Source organism: Gadus chalcogrammus, chromosome 8, assembly GCF_026213295.1.
Source record: "Gadus chalcogrammus isolate NIFS_2021 chromosome 8, NIFS_Gcha_1.0, whole genome shotgun sequence".
Lineage (NCBI taxonomy): Eukaryota > Metazoa > Chordata > Actinopteri > Gadiformes > Gadidae > Gadus > Gadus chalcogrammus.
This window is the reverse complement of record NC_079419.1, coordinates 17,443,055-17,449,826: the sequence shown is the minus strand read 5'-3', so window position 1 is coordinate 17,449,826 and position 6,772 is coordinate 17,443,055.

Sequence of the window (6,772 nt, the reverse complement as noted above, 5' to 3'; positions counted from 1 at the left end):
TCCCCAACAAACTAACAAAGTGCAAAGTATAGCGTGTATTTGTGTCCCCTATGAGGCCTTTGGCACAACCTTTGGCGGGGTTGTGCGGTATTGACAGAACTCATCCGAACTTTGGTGGCGGGGGGTTTTTGGGGATCAGAAGGGATCACAACCTAGTCCTATCAGCATATCAAATACTGATTGAAGACCGTTATCTGTCGCCAGGCATTAGTTGTCACATATAGCCCATCTGCCTGTTTCTCTGTCTGTCTGTCTGTCTGTCTGTCTGTCTGTCTGTCTGTCTGTCTGTCTGTCTGTCTGTCTGTCTGTCTGTCTGTCTGTCTGTCTGTCTGTCTGTCTGTCTGTCTGTCTGTCTGTCTGTCTGTCTGTCTGTCTGTCTGTCTGTCTGTCTGTCTGTCTGTCTGTTCCTTTGCCTATCTGTCATGTTAGCAGTCTTTCTCTCTGTGGGTCTGTGTGTCCATTTGTCTAGATAGCTGGCTGCATGTATTTCTCTCTGTTTGAATGTCTGTGTGTCTATTTGTCTTGCTAGCTGGCTGTAAGTCTGTCTGGAACTTAACACAATCTGTTTGAGAGTAAATTCCTCTAATGGCTCCATCTATCTTGTTCTCCCTCTTCCACCATTTTAACCAAAATGCTTGCTTTTGAATTGATTGTAAATTCATCAATTCTGACTGAAACCGGAATGAGTTATTGATTATTGCCAAGCATGCGCACAAAACTGCACAACCACAAAGATCCATGTACCTATGCAGATAGAGAGAGAGAGAGAGAGAGAGAGAGAGAGAGAGAGAGAGAGAGAGAGAGAGAGAGAGAGAGAGAGAGAGAGAGAGAGTGCAATGAATGGATGAAAAGAAAAATCAAGTTTAATTTGAAGGAGCAGGCATTCAACAGCCCTCAATTTTCTTTTCATCCGAAGGTGACTTTTGCCCAAATCATTGTCGACATTTTTGTCACTACCTTTTTTTGATGTGAAAATATCCACTAGGCTTTAGCTTACGCACACGCATCTCAGTGTGCTATGTGAGCCTGTGCCTGGGTGTGTGAGTCTTTGTGTATTTATGTTTCTGTGTGTGTGTGTGTGTGTGTGTGTGTGTGTGTGTGTGTGTGTGTGTGTGTGTGTGTGTGTGTGTGTGTGTGTGTGTGTGTGTGTGTGTGTGTGTGTGTGCGTGTGTCTGTGTGTGTGCATATGTATGAATGGATGTGTAGTACATACATGTGCGTCTGTGTGCATGTGTGTGTATCCAGCAGTGCAAACATACAATGCATGTGTGTGTGCGTACGCAGCAGTGCGCGTGTGGTTATCTGCGTGCATGCGTGCATGGGTGCATGCGTGCATGCGCAGCGCACGGGCAACCACTCCTGCAAAACCCACCCCAAAAGTATTTATTGCTTATCTGTTTTCTCTCTTCCCTCAAATGTCAGGATGTCGTTGTGGGATCACTGAAGTAGCAGCTTTAAATCACACTGGCGGCGCGAGAGAGACAAATAGACCGGGTAGACGAGGCCCCCCGGAACCCTGGTCTCTGCTACAGATGCACCCACCCCTTGTGTCTGAGCTGCGGGGCCGTGACAGCTGCTGTGAAGCGGCGGCCTGGAACCATCGCTCTGGAGCGCTCGGAGAGGCTGAACAGCCGCAGATGAATAGATGGTAATTAATACACACAGCACCCAAGAGAGCGCACTACAATCTCAGGGCAAATTACTCCATCAATAAAACACAGCCCAGAGACACAATGCCTTAGAGAGAGACACACACACAGTGTGGGAGAGGGAGGGAGAGGGAGGGGGGGAGAGAGAGAGAGAGAGAGAGAGAGAGAGAGAGAGAGAGAGAGAGAGAGAAAGACAGAGAGAGAGAGAGGGAGAGAGAGAGAGAGGAAAAGAAAGAAAGAGGGAGAGCAAAAAGATTACAATTACATTGCACATTAATGTACAATCATCCACATCCTCAGAATATTCAAGAACTGTGAGGCCTATCTGGTCTTTGCCCGACAAGAAGATTATGTAAATGAACAAAAACTACATTGAGTGAACTGAGCCGACAGGGCTCTTATTGTTTTCGAGGGCAATTTCCTACATCTGGCTGTCCTTCCATCCTGCGTCTCTCTAGCCCATTACGCCGTCTATCTCCAACAAAGGCACAAGGGCTCAACCCTGCAAAGCGAGGATCGACTGAAGTAAAAGCAAAGAGCTGAGGGCTGAGGGTGATGAAAATCTTTCGATCCATCGCGTCATCTTCCGTTACCCAATCTCCTCTTTCCTCCTCTCCTTAATGTTTGCCGATCATCTGGTGGTCCGCTGAGTGCAGGCGGATGCCAGGTCACACAGAATGCCATGCCTGCAACTCTGTTGTTTGCTCTCTCTCTCTCTCTCTCTCTCTCTCTCTGTCTGTCTCTGCTTCCTTTCAAAGTCTCTTTCTCTCCTTCTCTCGTTGAGTCATCCACCTCTGTGGTGGCGGTGCTTGAATTGCCCCCCCCCCCTCCCCCTCCCCATGGGTCCAGAAATACACAGAGTCACCTCATCCAGCCCCACCCCCCGGCAAACCCTGGTAGGGCTAGCACTTGTGGTCACGTCGGTTACATTTAGCGGTCTCTGGGAGATCAAAGGCTATGCAGAGATAGAGATAAATCAGAGTGAAGGAAAGAAAGAGTCCCAGTGCTGCAGGGAGAGGATGGGGCGGTTTTAGTTCAGAGGTTTGGGCTGGGGAAGGCGGTCAGCCACAGGGAAGGCGGTCAGCCACAGGGAAGGCGGTCAGCCACAGGGAAGGCGGTCAGCCACAGGGAAGGCGGTCAGCCACAGGGAAGGCGTGATTGGATTCTCCAGGTGGTCAGTTGTTGGGAAGAGGTTTCTGTTCTTTGCGATCCAAACCCTGTAATGTGTGGCTAGGTCTGGGCAGGAGGCGCAGTAGGATGGTTTATCTGTTTGTGGTAGGGGTTGAGCCCTGACATATTTTTTTTTTAAACCTTTATTTAATCAGGTAGTCTCATTGCGGTTAAAATCTATTTTTTCAAGGGAGCCCTAGCCAAGAAAGCAGCATAAAACAAACATACATTTGGGTTTCACACAAATAAAAAGTAAATGCTAACTAATCAAATTATTAAAAAGACAGTTTTGGGATTTCATAATGATTTTAAACACTGGGAGAGAATACATGATTGAGGTCTAGCATGGAGCAAAAGGCATCTTATAAAATCAGTTCTGGAAATTGGAAGACTTTCTGGGGGTTTAGATTTAGTTATTATTGCCTGTATCCAGAGTTTACTTAGAGTGACTCAGGAGCAGGTCAGGGATGGGTCATTTGGGAATCGAACCCGGTACTGTTTGATTGGGAGTTGAAGGACCGCACCTGCTATACCACCCTTCCCCCACTAATGGTGTGTTGAACAACCAATAGATCGACATGACTCTCAGATAAAGAGCCTTGTAATCAAAATGTTAATTTAAACATTTTGTGTGTGTGTGTGTGTGTGTGTGTGTGTGTGCGTGCGTGCGTGGAACACCTGATGATGGCCTGGTATGTCACCCTAGCTGTTTCCCCTCTATGGCCTTGACCTGGAACAAGCAGGGTCAGGAAAATAACGTGTTTTATGTTAATATGTAGAACTCATCCATATTCATAACGCTGCTGTGCTGCTCGCCACTTAAATATAATGTAAAATGACACAATCTACTAGGAATGCAACTTATATGTCCAACTTAAGAATTACTTTTATACTGTGTATCAAGGCATTTTATATATTTATATAGGCATGTCTGCGATATAACGGTATATGAGAATATTCCCTGTACTCAAGTGAGAGGTGTGTCCTCCCTGGCATTCAAATTAAAAATGATTATGTATATTATGAGTGCCTCCCCAGCGTCTGCTCAATGAAAAATTTAGATTTGTCAACATTATGAATATCAATTAGCATGCTGAGGGACTCTGACTAGCAAACCAAAGATATCTACTTTTTAGTATGTTCAGTTGGCTGAACTCTGTGTTTAGGTACTTTACAGAAGATTATCTGACACAAGAGAATTTATCTCCTTCATCATTTCCTGACCCTATAGCATCCTATCGTCATCCCAAACTCGATGTTCAGCCATCCCTCACAGAGCTCATCTGTTAGCATGTGAGTAAAATGGACATTGGTATATTGATACTAGATGGGCAAAATATATAGGTCTACATCTATTTTCCCTGAAAAACTATTCAAAAGACAATCATTAAAGTCCCATAACTGTAGGAAAAGCCATCCAAGCCAAGACTAATGTTTAGATGTCCCTCCCTTCCAAACACTATCCCCTCTGGTGTATTAATGAAACATTTTACTAACAGGGTAAAAAAATGAACTCCTTCCACCACCCGATGGCAGAAAGATTCAACCATTCAGCAAAGAAAACCAGGGTTACATATTTAAACAAGGCAGGTAGAAAGACTAAATTGTAAAAGTATTGCCACCTATTTTCCAGGCATGAATCAATCATCTTCAGAACACGTCCTCAGGTTCCCTTGTACACCAACTGGATACGAGTCTTTTACAGTGTGCTACTGTGAAAGGAGAACACCCAGGCCTGTGAAGAGGCTGCAGCCGCTAATGGTGTTTCACGCTCTGCCGTGCTCCTCACTGATGGAGGGCACCAAGCAATATCCACTGGGTGCTGCTGGACAGTCCCCCCGTCCTCTGAGCACGACGCCCCCGTTATATAAGGACCGAAGGGGGACAAGGACATGGTCTAAATCACAGCTCTCTCGCCAAAGGCGTCGTAGCTTTATATTCTTTTGTTTTCTTTTTAAAGACACTGTTGTGGTCGCCCTGCCCTTGAATGCTTCCTCTCGACGCTGTGGCCTGAAACTCGTAGTGGTACTTAGTAGAACTACTAGGACAGGTGTGTTTAGGATACCTCCCACAAGGAACTTTCTGAAAGTTCATATTTAGGAGGGCTTTTGTTGTTGTTTATGAGTGGCTCCATTTGGATTTGGAAAGAGACATCCCGCAATAACTTGAAGTGCAGATGGATTTCATATGGTTATGATAGTAGGGCCTCCGGACCAGGGTCCAAGAAGAACCCTGGCCACCATCCAGTGGCAGACGGACCGGACCATTTGCAAATTAAGACAATCGATTTTTCCAAGCATTAAAAATTCTACAGGATAAATGTGGACATTTATACACACAGCACAAAACAATTGGGTCAGTTTGGGCATGTGGTTAAGTCAATAATAATGCATTCAGTGTTCAGATGGGAATTGTGAATGCATCCTAGTGCATTCACATCTGTCACTGCACACTGCAGGTCTACTTGTGCAACAGGGTGAGGTTTATGTAACAATTCATTTGAAAGTTGAGACACAAACAAACTTGACTCCTTTTAGACAAATGACGTGTCATAATATATATGAGTCATCACCATTTCCCACCAGCTAAGCCTGTTTACCAGGATTTAAAGCCCCTCTTCAAAAAGCCAGCAGCCTCACATCATCCCCAACGTAGAGCTACTGTAGCAAAATCCTTAATCCTAATTGTGCGTTCACGGTCTGTTTATACATCGCCTTGAGACATGAGCGCCGCTGACGGTGTTCCTGAATTCAGATCATGACGTGCAGGAGGACCTCTGCCTATTTTCCATGATCCTGTCGATTACTGCAAATGTTTCTGACACGCTGCCGGCCGTTTGATGCCAAGGTCACCATTTCATTGAGGTCAAAATACGCAGCTATATTAATAACAATTGAACACAATTCATATCCTTACAGCCATTATCTTGTTCTTGAACAGGTATAAATAACACACGCTTCCTGAGCAGTACCCTGACGATTTTATTTTGTTGCAGTCAAAGTGACACCGGCCTGTTGAGCTATTACACTTTTTCTTTGTCGCTTTGGTACATTTCTCAGATCAGAATTGAAATTTGCAAAACAGGAAGTGCATTTCTCAAAACAATTCGTACAAATAGCAAAACACCATGGATTTCATGCAAAAGCAAGTCTCTTGCTCAAAATCCTTAGTTAGTTTCTCAAAAGTAAATATCTGTGTCAATGAACATGTCAGTGCCATCAAAATGACAAGTCCTTGTGTCATTGTGTACGGATAAGACAGTCAAATTGCTTAGTCATGTTGTCAATATAACAGTGTACTCTGGAGGGATGTTCTGATGTAAACTATGGCTGAAGTTTTGAAGACAAATATTTTAAATTGTAAGTTACACCTTAGTGTATGTGGGAGATTGATTGCAAGAGACTGGACAAGATTCACATTTACGCTTTGACTGTACTGTAAGTTGTTGACAGACCATGTCATTGCTAGAAATGTGAACATAGAAAAATCTCCTTAGGGTAAACTGTACATGCATTGCTGTAGGGATTACAGTGCAGTCATCCTACACCTCCTGACGTTCCTGTCTGTTGGGCCACAAATTCTCAGACAATGTAACATTGTGTTGTGCTCCAGCTATATACTTGCCAGTTCATGGTTCAGGAGATGCACCTTTGAGCTATTCCAGTAAACTGGTTGATCGTTGGCTGACACTTCACACATTTCCCTTCTTTAGAGAAAGTCAAGATTCCCCTTGTATTCAACTTGTTCAACCATTTTGCATGGAAAGACTTATGCAATGAACTAATGCCTAAATGTTGTGGGGGCGAGACTATTCAATAGAGACCCATTACAATACATTTTGATCAACATGACATAAGCAATTGATAAGGTAAGATTGAACAGGTAGTTTTGAGAATTTCAATTCTGATCTGAGAAATGCACCAAAGCGACTGAGAAAAACTGTAATATATAAA